General features: G+C 37.5%; 1 pseudogene; it reads left to right on the top strand.

Annotated features, from left to right (window-relative positions):
- Nucleotides 1-5504: 5504 nt before the first annotated feature.
- Nucleotides 5505-6263, top strand: LOC129082212 (thioredoxin-dependent peroxide reductase, mitochondrial-like; annotated as a pseudogene).
- The last annotated feature ends 6835 nt before the right edge of the window (nucleotides 6264-13098 follow it).

A 13098-nucleotide genomic window follows, 5' to 3' on the forward strand; every position in this document is an offset into this window, starting at 1 on the left:
AATGTCCCTCTGGTGCCAGTGCCCGCGGGCAACAAGCCCACCCTCTCGAGCCTCCACCGCAATTCTCACCCATTAGGATGTGTGAGAGTCGAATCCACTGTCCGCGGCACCAAGGCTCCTCTCCCACTATCGCTCCACTGCTTTCCAGGTGATTACTCCATTATTTAGTTGCAATTCCAGTTTGGTTTTGGGAGGAGGTCAGCGTGACTCCCTTTCGTTCCTCCGCCATCTTTTTCTCAGTCTTTCTTTATTTAAAGTTCTAGTGCTAAGCAAGTGTGGAACTTTGAAAAAAATTCTTCTTGTACCTTGTCCTCTTATCATATACCTTGAAGTCCTGGGCATCAGGAGCAGTAGGTAAGACCTGAGGCAGCTTATTTTTTTCTTGTCTGGAAGGTGTTTATTACCCAATAATAGAAAAGTACAGAACACAACATATGGATCTCCAAACGTCATGTAATCTTTATACAGTACATGGCGTGGAATTTGGCATAATTCTCTTTGGATCAGGTCCAATAATATTCGATTACTAGCGGTGCTAGAAACACCGCGGTGAAGCACAAACTTGCCACCCCCAAGCAGTTGAATGGCTCTGACCCCATGGTAGGTATAACAGCAAGATTTCAGTGCAGTTAAGTCCTCACTTAACATCATTTATAGGTTCTTGGAAACTGTGACTTTAAGTGAAATGATGATGTATAAGCAAAACAACTTTACTGTAGGCTAATATAAACAAGAGCTAATTTCTTACAGAATATTTCTGGTCAAAAATATCATCAAACTTCTAAATAAAGACTCTAAACACGTCTAATATTAAACATTGAAATAAACATTTATGATACATACATTTGAGAAAGATTAGAAAAAACAAGTAACATTTTCTGTTGGTGGAAATGCAGGCTGGTGCAGGCACTGTAGAAAACGGTATGGAGTTTTTTAAAAAAATTAAAAATGGTATTGCCTTTTGACCCAACAATCCCACTTCTGGTATTATATCCTAAGGATCCCAAAACACTAATCAGAAAGAATATATTCACGCTTATGTTGATAGCAGTGTTACTTACAATAGCCAAGGTCTAGAAACAGCCCAAGTACTTATCAGTAGATGAGTGGATAAAACAAGCTGTGGTACATGTGGTACATGGCTGTAAAAAAGAAGGAACTTTTACCTTTTGTGACAGCATGGATAGACCTGGAGACTAGTATGCTAAGTGAAATAAGCCAGCCAGAGAAAAACAAATAGCACATGGTCTCACTCCTAGGTGGGATCTAATGAACACAATAAACTAACAAAATAAAAGCATAGACATGGACACATAGAACAGACTGATAGGTCTCAGAGGGGAGGGGAATGGGGGAGACTGGAAGAGATTAGCCAAAGAACATATATGCAAAACCCATGAACACAGACAACAGTGTGGTGAAGGCTGGATGTATGAGGGGGATGGGGGTTTGGTGATGGGGGGAAGGAAGAAGAGATGGGGAACATCTGTAGTAGTGTGAACAATAATTTTTTTTAAGTAACACAATTATTTTACAACAAGCTTATTCCAGTCAGGGTTGTGGGTGGCCAGCCCTCTTCCAGCACTTCAGGGTACAAGGGTTGATCTGCCCTGGACAGGACACCTTTCCACCCCAAGGATACAAGCACACGCCACACTCACTGGGACTGGGGCAATGTAGACATGCCAGTTAACCTCACATGCATATCTTTGGGATGTGGGAGGAAACCAGAGTCCCCAGAGAAAACCCACAAAGGCATAGGGAGAATGTGCAAACCACACTGAAAGTGGCCCTGGCTGGGAATTGAAATTTTTTACCTCATCACCTAAAACAAAGTGGCACTGAGCCTACTATATTATACAGAAAAATGATAGCCATTCTGCCATGTGTGAGGTAATATCTCATTGTGATTTTAATCTGCATCTCTCTGATGATTAGTGATGTTGAGTATCTTTTCATATGTCTATAATATCTGTATGTCCTCTTTGAAGAAGTGTTTACTCATGTCCTTGCCTATTGTTTAATTGAATTATTTCATTCTTTGGTGTTGAGTTTTGTAAGTTCTTTATATTTGGATATTAACCCCTTATCTGATGTATCAGCAAATATATTCTCCAATTCCATAGGTTATCTTTTTGTTTTGTTAATGGTCTCCTTCACTGTGCAAAAACTCTTTAGTTTGAGGTAGCCCCAGTGGTTTGTTTGTTTCCATTGCCTGGGGAGATATATGCAATAAAATATTGTTACGAGCAATGTCTGAGCTATTACTGCCTATTCTTTCTTCTAGGATTTTTATGGTTTTGAGCCTAATATTTAAACTTTTAATCAATTTTGAGTTTATTCTTGTGTGTGGTATAAGAAGGTGGCCTAGTTTCATTTTTCTGCACACATCTATCCAATTTTCTGCACAGCACTTATTGAATAGTCCATCTTTAGCCATTGTATGTGTTTGCTTCCTCTGTTGAATATTAATTGACTATAAAGATGTGGGTCTATTTATGGTCTCTCTAGTCTGTTCCATTGATCTATATGTCTGTTTTTATGCCAGTAGTATGCTGTTTTGATTACTATGGCCTTATAATATATTTTGATATTAGGTAGCATGCTTTCTCCAAATTTGTTCTTCTTTCTCTGGATTGCTGTTGCTATGAGAGGCTTTTGTGGTTCCATATACATTTTTAAATACTTTTTCTAGTTCTGTGAAATACATCATTGGACTATTGATAGGAATTGCATTGAATCTACATATTGCTTTGGGTAGCATGGACATTTTAATTATGTCAACTCTTCCTATCCATGACTATGATATGTGCTCCTACTTATTTGTACTTTCCTCTATCTCTTTCTTCAGTATTTTATAATTATCTGAGTACAGGTCTTTTACACCCTTGGTTAGATTTATTAGTAGGTATTTTATCCTTTTAGGAGCAATTGTGAGTAAGATTGTTTTCTTAATTTCCCTTTCTGTTAGTTTATTATTTGCATATAAATTGCAACTTATTTCTGGATATTAATTTTGTATGCTGTTACTTTGCTCAGTTCATTTTATCAGTTCTAGTAGTTTCTCAGTGGAATATTTTGGGTTCTCTATGTACAGTATAATGTCATCTTCAAGAGTGCAGACAGGTGCAACAACTGTGCAAAGTATAGAGATATCTAAAAAAATTCAAAATGAATCTGCATTTTGACCTAGTGATTCCACTTCTGGAAATGTATCCGAAGAAACCCAAAGTACTAATTCAAAAACATAAGCATCTCTATGTTAATTGCAGCATGATTTACAATTGTCAAAATAGTTACATAGCCCAAGTGTCCATCAGTAGATAAGTGGATAAAACAATGATGATACTACTTGGCTGTAAAAAAGAAGAAAATTTTACCCTTTGTGACAGCATGGAGGGACCTGAAAAACATTATGCTGAGTGAAATAAGGCAGTCAGAAAAAGACAAATACCATATGATTTCACTCATGTGGAATCTAATGAATAAAGTGAACTAAAAAGCAAAATAGAGGCAGACTCATAGAGAGCAAGATGACAGCTATGGTGGGGAGAGGGAGGTTAGTAGGTGGAGAGATCAAGCAAAAAGGGAAAAGGACACATGAACATGGGCAACAGTGTGGTAATTATGGAGGAATATAAAATGGTTAAAAGGTGATGCAAAAATACAATAAAATTTCAAAAATAAAAAAAAAGAAAGACAGGAAAATAGATATGATAATGCAGAGAATGGTCTTGTCTACTTCCCTCCTTATCCCTGCCACATTCTTCTGTTTAGTACCACATTTGTAGACTAGCATTTATGTTTGTTTTAATTACTCCATGACTCATGTTTCCCCAAAATCAACCTCATGGAGAATCTATTAAATCATTTTGCCAACACAGGCATGGCCACATAGTAGGTACTCAGTGAGTTTTCATTTTAGTAATGAATTAATACATCTGTCCAGATAAAAATAGGGATTTTAATTTTAGATTCATTTTGTTGGTTTTTACCTTTGGTATATCTAAATTACTTTTCTCCTTTGAAATATTACTCTTAAGCAATATTGTTGCTTAATCATTTTACATTTTCATCAGCAATGTATGAGGGTTCCAATTTATGCACATGTTCACCCAGCCTTACTATTTTTATTTCTTAATTTTAGCCATATTAGTGAATGTAATCCTTTTTTACTCTAAATGTCTTCATATAATCTTACATCAGAGGTGTGCAGCATTGTACAAGACAATATATAATACCATCAGTTCCGGCTGAGGGCCAAGTGGCAAAGACGGTACTGTTTGGCTTTTGTGCCTTTCCATCCCCATTTTGTATCTTTCCTTTATCCATCTTCAGTGGTGCCTCTTCCTTTGTTTTTTCGGGTGCTCGGGTCTGTCTTGCTCGAGGTCTAACATACATCAAGAGACTTGTGGAGCATCTTCCAAGGGTGTTTAATTTCCAGCATTCATCTGTAGGGACATATTTAAAGAGTCAAGGAGTAGACAGTGGGGTTGCTATTAAAGGTTATCATACACAGTGGTTATGAGCTCACAGCCTCTTGACTGGATAAATAATTGATTCCCAGTGTGAACAAAGTTAACCATAAAGCACTTATAAAGGAGTCTATTGGTTGGCTGCCAGGAGAGCAGTCATTCATTTAATAACAATTGGACAAATGCTTACTTTGTGCCAGCCACTGGGCAAATCACTACGAGTTCAATCTGTGCTGGATTCTACCCTGCAGAACCTTGTGGCAGAATTGTTTACAAACAGTAGGGCTAGTGTTATGGGAATCCACATTATTATGTGATAGGGCTTCTTTGTGACTTATGGAGAACATGTGTTCAATGGCTGGTCAGTCATACAAATATAGTCTGTGCCCCTGAAAAATGCAAAATGAATTTAGGAAGACTCAATGTGAATCTGTGACTCATATACTAAGACTTGGGCCCTCTTTTTCATGCCTGGACTTGCACTCGCCAACACTCTAGGAACACGTGGACTTTAAGCACCTTATGTATTGCAAATGAGGTACTGGATTTTGAATAATTAATTAAAAATTTAAGTTATACAATACAGTGTTATCAACTATAGTCACCATGTTATGCATTAGATCCTCAGATCATATTTATATTATAGCTGAAGGTTTGTAGATTTTTACCAATTTCTTCCTATTCCCCACAACCCCCAACCCCTGGCAAACACCTTCTATTCTTTGTTTCTATGAGTCTGACTTTTTATTTAGATTTCAGATATAAGTGTTATTATGTAGTCTTTTTCTTTCTCTGTCAGGATTGTTTTACTTAGTATAATACCCTCCAGGACCATCTATGTTGTTCCAAAAGGCAGGATTTCCTTCTTTCTCACAACTGAATATTATTCGTGTGTGTGTGCGTGTGTGTGTGTGTGTGTGTGCATACACAACTTTTTTATCCATTCATCCCTTGAAGGACACTTGGATTGTTTCCATATCTTGGCTATTGGAGTGCAAGTCTTCTCTGCAGCTCCTGTGTGCACTGAACATGGCAGCCATGGAGGGAAGGTTGCTGTGGGCTACAGTTACCCTACAAGAAAGCACCATTCCTTGGGGCATCTCTGCCTCTGCAGCCCTTAGGCCTGGTGCTTACTGAGGGACGTGTTTCACAAATGTATTTTGGTTGCTCCCAGTTAAGCACAATTTTCCTTTAGCACCATTTCCTCATACCATGCTCCTGCCAACACCCAGAACACAACTTATTTTAAAAGTACAGCTGTTGGCAATGGAGAGTTCAAAGAACTAAGCCTTGGTGACTGTAACGGGTAATATTTGGTGTTCTATCCTTTGGATTCCACCTTTGTGTGTCTTGCAGAAATTATTGTTTTTAGTGACAAAGCCAATGAGTTTCATGACATGAACTGTGAAGTTGTCACCATTTCTGTGGAATTCCACTTCAGCCATTTCACCTGGATCAACATGCCAAGGAAGAATGGTGGTGTGGACCACAAAAACATTGCACTGTTGTCAGATCTGACAAAACAGATATCCCAAGACTGCGGTGTGCTGCTGGAAGTTCCTGTCCTTGCACTAAGAGGTCTCTTCATAATTGACTTCAATAGAATGATCAAATATTTGAATGTTAATGATTCCCCAGTGGGCTGAAGGATGGAAGAGACCTTCCACCTGGTGAAGGCACTCCAGTTTGTGGAAGTCCATAGAGAAGTCTGCCCAGCACGCTGGACTCCAGATTCTCCTATGATCAAGCCACATATGACTGCTTCCAGAGAATACTTTGAGAAAGTAAATAAATAGATCATCTATGTGCATCTACAGTTTCTCAAAAGAACCATAGTTGGAACTGTTAGCATTTCAAAGAGGATTATAGATATAAGGCAAAAAATCAATTATGTTTACATTCATACATATTACTCTAGATGCTTTTTTGTAACATTGGATAAGGTTTTTAATACATGGTTAGTTACTAACATGAGTCCTTTATTGGTAACTTCTTAATGGCTAGCTATTTATAGACTGCCTAGTTCACCTGTTTTCTTTGATCATGTTTTCCCTGGGAAGCACTCTTCTTAACCTTACTTGAACATTTGTGTGCACCAGTGTGGTACAGGTATTGAATGCCTCTATCATCAAGGATCCTGAAATTTTCATCTGGAATTTCTTTCATATTGAATTGAATTTTCCTTTAAGGTAACAAAGGTAATAGTTTTAAGTTTTTAGCATCAGCAGTGTATTTACCTCTTGGACTGGAGATATATATGATGAAACAAATATGCATGATGTTAAAAAAAAAAACATGGTGGAAAATTGATTTACTGACCATGCATGTTCCTCACCCCTGATATTTGTTGTTTATATAGTTATTTTACTTATTTTATTTGTTAGCTGACCTAGTGTCTCCATACAGTTCTAAATATTGAAGGTATTTATAGAGGATATTTTTGAATCCAGGAATTGCATATGGAAATTATTGTAATTACATTTTCTGAAGAGCTCAATGTAAAGTATATAATAAACAATAAACATTTTAAAAGAAAAAAAAAGACCGTGGAAGTGCAGAAATCTCTTTGAGAGCCTGTTTTCACTTGCATATAATTAATTGTGATAATATAATTTTAAAAATAATATTTGATTTAGTTATTGGAAAATTTTTAAATATATTTAGAACAACTGGGGTACAGGGACCTACTTTCTTAAATGTAAATGTTATTAAATCTAAATATAGATCAAATGTTCCTGATGAATCATTACTCTGAATAGCAGTATATTCTAATTATAAAATACATATCAGATTTCAGAGACTTATAATGAAAAAAGAAGGAAAATGGTCTCCTTAATGCGTTTTATATAGATTACATTTAAAATGATATTTTAGATTTTGAGTTAAAGAGAAACAATTTAAAATTAATTTATCCTGTTTACTTTTACTTTAAGAATGTTGCTATTAAAACATTTAGATTTCTTTTTTTATTATTGTTGTTCAGGTGAAGGTGTCTCTATTTTCTCCCCACCACTCTCCTCCCATCCCACCCACCACAACTCCCACTCTCTTTGGCTTTGTCTGTGGGTCCTTTATACATGTTCCTAGACTTGACCCTTCCCCTTCTTTCCCCTTTAAGTCCCCCTGCCTCTGGTTACTATCACTTTGTTCTATACTTCAATATCTCTGTTTATATTTTGCTTGCTTGTTTGTTTTGTTGATTAGGCTCCACTTATAGGTGAGATCATATGGTATGTATCTTTCACCACCCGGCTTATTTCACTTAGCAAAATGCTCTCCTGTTCCATCCATGCTGTCATGAAGGTTAGGAGTTCCTTTCTTTCTGATGCATAGCATTCCATTGTGTAAGTGTACTACACTTTTTTGATCTCCTCATTTACTGATAGAAACTTACGTTACTTTCAGGGCTTGGCTATTGTAAATTGTGCTTCTGTGAGCATTGGGGTGCATAGGTTCTTTTGCATTGGTGTTTCAGAGTTCTTATGACTCACATTATGTTTTTACTGGACACTTTCTCTAGAACACTAGAGTCATCTAATCCTATTTTATATAATTATATTTGAGGTAAAAGTACCCTTTTGGAATTTTACCTTCTTTAATTTTAACCCCCAAGGATACCATCACTTTACCAAGGTTATCAAGGCTGACTTAGAGGAACAGAAGTGAACCTATGGCGGGACTTTCCCAGACTTGTTTCTCTAAATGCATCCTCTCTCTTTCAATCCATACTTAAGCTCATTTATAAGACCAGCACACTCAAATCATGCTCCCACAGGCTTAAGTCAAGTGACAAAGCCATCTAGTACAATAATTCACACTAAAATGATGTAGTTTGATGTATTGCTTCTTTCAGGATTATTTACATTTTAAAATTTATTGATTGCAGAGATCAACAGTTAATTCAGAGGGATGAATTTATGGATATGGTGATCCCTAAACTTGAGCTATAGTCTACCAAGGGGATTTTCCTGATCAATTTTTCTAGTTATAAACAAAACAAACAAAAAGCTAAGGTCTTCCTCATGATTCTGTTCCTGTCCCCTCTTTTATCCATGAATAAGTAGCCACTGAGAGATAAGTGATCCTTTGCTTTAGATAAATTTATTTGTTTCCTATTGACAAACGAAATCTTTTTTTTTTTACACATCTTGTTAACTTTTGGGGGGGGGGCAAATGAAATCTTTATGGCCAATCAGTAGCAAGATGAGAAACAAATTAATGTGTCTTTAACTTATGTCTTTTTTCTAGAAATGACAATGATGAGGAATTCCCTTTTATAAGACTGCCAGGTCCTCTAGGGTTGGCTTCCTAGACCTGAATATTCTAAAAATGTGTTCAGTCAATTCATTTAACTTTATTTTTATGAACTCATTTCCAAAAAAATATACTTCTAATATCATTAGAGTACATCCTGTTAGCACTGAAGAATTCAGGGGGAGATGATGGTCCATCATTTACTTTTCCAAAAGGGGTTTTTGGGTGGAACATCTAGATGGTGGTTTAAATGATATAACCAACAAGGTAGACTCTGTCTCCATATTTTATTAGAGAATATTCAATATGTGATCATGGATATGACAACATGGATATTATTTCTGCCAATGTGAGGATACATATGTAATCTAATTACACTTGCGAATTTGTCTTAGTTTTTTAAAACTTTCTTTGTGTTTTAAAAAATATTTTATTTATTCATTTTTAGAGGGAGGGAAGGGAAGGAGAAAGAGAGGGAGAAAAACATTGATGTGAGAGAGAAACATTGATCAGTTGACTCTCACACACTCCCTGACTGGAGGCTGAATCCGCAACCCAGGTATGTGCCCTGACTGGGAATGGAACTAGCGACCTTTTGCTTAGCATGATGACACCCAACCAACTGAGCCACACTGGTGAGCATAAAACTTTCTTTGAATAGAAGAGTGATCTTTGCATTTTTCTCCAAGAGTTGACAGAGAATGAAAGACTTTAGTTTGTTTTCTTTGAGCTGAAATAGAGGGACACCTTTAACTGGAACTGGAGGAACAGTTTTAGGAGTTTGTAGTTGTATCATACTTATCAAGAATACAATAATGTGATTTTGGTGTACCTCTAAGAAGGTTTATTTACTACTCCATTGCCAATAAAGGACTTGAGACAGAATAGGGTTGGGAAGTTTCCGAGTGTTCCATGGTAAATTGGCATTTGAAATAGGATTAGAATGTAGGTCTCCAAACCTTGGGGACTTCTCCATTACCTCAGACCATGTACAGCTCAGCAGTTTCTTTCACAAGATCCTCTTGACATGACACATACTATCCAGTCTTATTTTATAACAGATGTTTTGAGGGTGGAGCAGATGGACTCTTCCCTTTAGCCTTGAAGTACTTGACTGCAGAGAGTCAGATAATGACAGAGAAGGTACTTATAGTCCTCTTTCCCCAGAGGTCTACCTCCCCATCTGCTCATCCTTTCTCATGCTCATTATTCTCAAGAAAACTCTGTTCTTACTGTTCCTTTTTCCATGTGGCTATGTAATTTCCCAGAATGTTTTTCTGTCATTCATGTTCTTGCTGTCCAGACTTTTCTAAAATTTTCATGGTTCAGTGGGAAAAATCACTGACCCCTAAGACACTGGGCTCCACATTTCATCCCATCATGGCTTCTTTCAATGTAATGGGTATCTTTGACAAGTTGCTTTCTACCCTTTTTCCATATACATTTTTGAATAACTTTGATTCCCTGGAGGACCCCTATAGATACTACTTGGGACACCCTTGTCCCATAGTACTTTAAAATTCAGAGAAAAAGAACAAGGCCTTGCCTACAAGTTCCTGATGCTCCGCTGGCTGTTTCAGCTATCATTTACATATGGCTTATTCTTTGAAATACCACTTTTGTTCTTGAATTTCATTCTTTCTACATTATTATTCTTGAATATCATAAGATGACCTGCTGACATTCATTGTTTGCTTTTTAGATGACCAGTGAACTTCAGTTTATGTCTTTAGGGAACTTAGTGTGAGATGTGTATGTGTGTGTCTGCATGCACATGTATTCATGCACTTCCACCTGTTGGGAACCATTGCACATGGTTTTAGAAACTGTAGCTTTGCTGACAGGTGAGAGGGCCTCAAGGCTGGAGCTGAGTAAGGAGGCCTTGGGAAAATAGGTCAATGAGGAGACAAAACCTGCGCCCCGGCAGGGGCACAGCCCCTGCCTCCCTCACATAACCCTGCTTAGCCCTGGAGGATGGCTGTTTAGTCAATGATGGGTAAGACTCCTTGATGGCAGGGGCAACCTAAGACAGACACAGTCACATAGGGGCCATAAGGGAAGGACTTGGGGGACACAGAGAAGGGGCAAAAGACCCTCACCCCTCAGCTTTGTCATGGCTGGAGTCCTCATTCTATCTGAAAGAAATCTTCTTATCTCTTGGCTGCTCTGCTCCACCCACCTGGCTCGGGCTTGAAACAATACTAGAGGCAGGTACAGCCCTAAACTGGATTGGGTGACCCCTGGGGGGAAGTCAGGCCTAGAAGTAAATTACACTCCTTGAAGCATGCTTTGTTTCTCCCTCAAGCTGTGATAACCGGCTCACACTGGGAAGGAAATTTACATTATTCATGGACCCTGACCCTAAACCATTTGGAAACATTATGTTTATACTCATCTTAGAACCAAGCAATTTGATGTGTTTCCTGCTATTTGTCTTCTTCAAAACATCACCTATTCTCTGTAAACATTAACATACTTTTGTAATGAGATTACCTGTATATTCCTGCTACCTATCTCCCACTGATAATCCGTTCAATAAAAGCTATTGAGCACAGGGGCTCTGGGCATTCTCCATTAGAGGGAATAACTATCCTCTTTCTTTGACAGGCAACTGGTGTCTGGAACAATTCTTCCATCCGCGATGAATCAGGGGGACTTCGTGAGCCGGGATCCCACATATCCACCAATTTCAGGATAATTCCAGAAACATTGACTCTGGAATCATAGATGTTTTTAATGCCCAATCTTAATACTTAGAAGCTGTGTGAGACTTAGATGGTCATTTTATTTCTCGGACCTGTTTAAATACCCAGGACATAGCATGCTGTTGTGGGGAACAATTGAAAAACAAGTTGTGTGGGAAACCATGAAAGCCAAAGAGAAGAAAAATGATTCCTCATTTGTTAGCCATGGTCTCCGAGAAAGAACTAATGCCCATTCCCCATTCCTTGCCTCCAAAGTAGGCAGCTCTGAGTGGAAAATCTGGAAAATACTCTAAAGGAAACTAGTCAGCCTTTCTTTCAATGCTGTAGACAGTATCTCATTTATATTGTAACACAAGAAATGGATAGAAATTATGGCCATTTAATGCTGACCATAGCTGGAACTATTCTGTTTTTAAAAATTTTACTATGTTATTACAAACAAAAAACCTTATAATTAATATCAATGTACTTTCCTGTGTTGGGCTGAGTGGATATAATCAGAATGAGAATGTTTGATTATAATTTGAAAGATTCTCATTTTTCTCCTGAAGATATCACCCTCATGTGCCCTTTGTCTTAACAAATTAAAAATACTTTTATCTGCAGACAGTAATGGGTCATGTTTCCATGATCTTCTGTTTTAACTTGTGATTCAGATACCTTTCACTCTCTGCTTATCTTTGTTGAGGAAGTGCAGAATGCAGATGTAGAATGCTGATTCTCCTTGGATGTGACCTTGAAGTTGGACCCTAGAGGTCCTAGGAATATTCCAGTTATTTATTCAAGTGTTAATATATTTTATGATCTCCCTCGGCTTTTTCTTGCTCATACTAACTCTGGTTAGGAGATTGGATTAAGTGACATCTCATTAAATGAATACCATTGTCCTTGGTGTTTTAATTTGGTCACTATCTCATATCTGTCTCTTTCTATTTTGGGGTTTGAAATGTGTCACCTTTGGGTCTGAATCTGATTCTTGGGTTATTCCAAGTAAGAAAGTTTTGTTTAAAACAATGGAAGGGATTCATTATTTTAAAAAAGACTTCATATTATTTGGTCATTCTTTCATAATCTTTTCAGTCTTTAAAAAAAATCCTGGTATAATGGCAGGGAAACCTTGTGGGAATGTTAACTCTCAAGAATATACAGCTACCTTGAAATATACTGCTTTTTGTTTGACCACAGAACTTCAAGAAATTCTATGGGATCATTGAATTCTACCTGTGTGTTTAAGGCCTTTCCCTAAATTCTGCATGGTAGATTGCTCATTAGGTGTAGAAAATTCTATAATTACATTTGATAGCCTATTCCAATGTATGTACAGTTCTAGAATGGAGACTCCTAAGGCCTTGCTGTGTCACATTGGAAATTAAGTAAGATTCTTGCTCTCTCAATTTATTTCAGTTAACAAAGCACCAGTCAGTATTCCAGTAACTGAGCATCGGATGTGAGGGCTCTGACATCTATAACCAAAGTTGATTCAGCTGCTTCAGTTGACTAAAAGTCTGTTTTCTTCCTCCCTCACTGTTGTGGACTCATCCAAGATAGACAACCTTCCTAGATCCTTATAATGTTGTGGTAATTGGTAGTGACAAAAAGCATCAGCCTGTGAATTTGAGTTCATAAGAGTCTTATTATCCAACATTAGAATATATAAGGAGTTT

Source organism: Pteronotus mesoamericanus, unplaced genomic scaffold, assembly GCF_021234165.1.
Source record: "Pteronotus mesoamericanus isolate MK-2021 breed Mesoamerican mustached bat unplaced genomic scaffold, CSHL_Meso_final scaffold_12, whole genome shotgun sequence".
Lineage (NCBI taxonomy): Eukaryota > Metazoa > Chordata > Mammalia > Chiroptera > Mormoopidae > Pteronotus > Pteronotus mesoamericanus.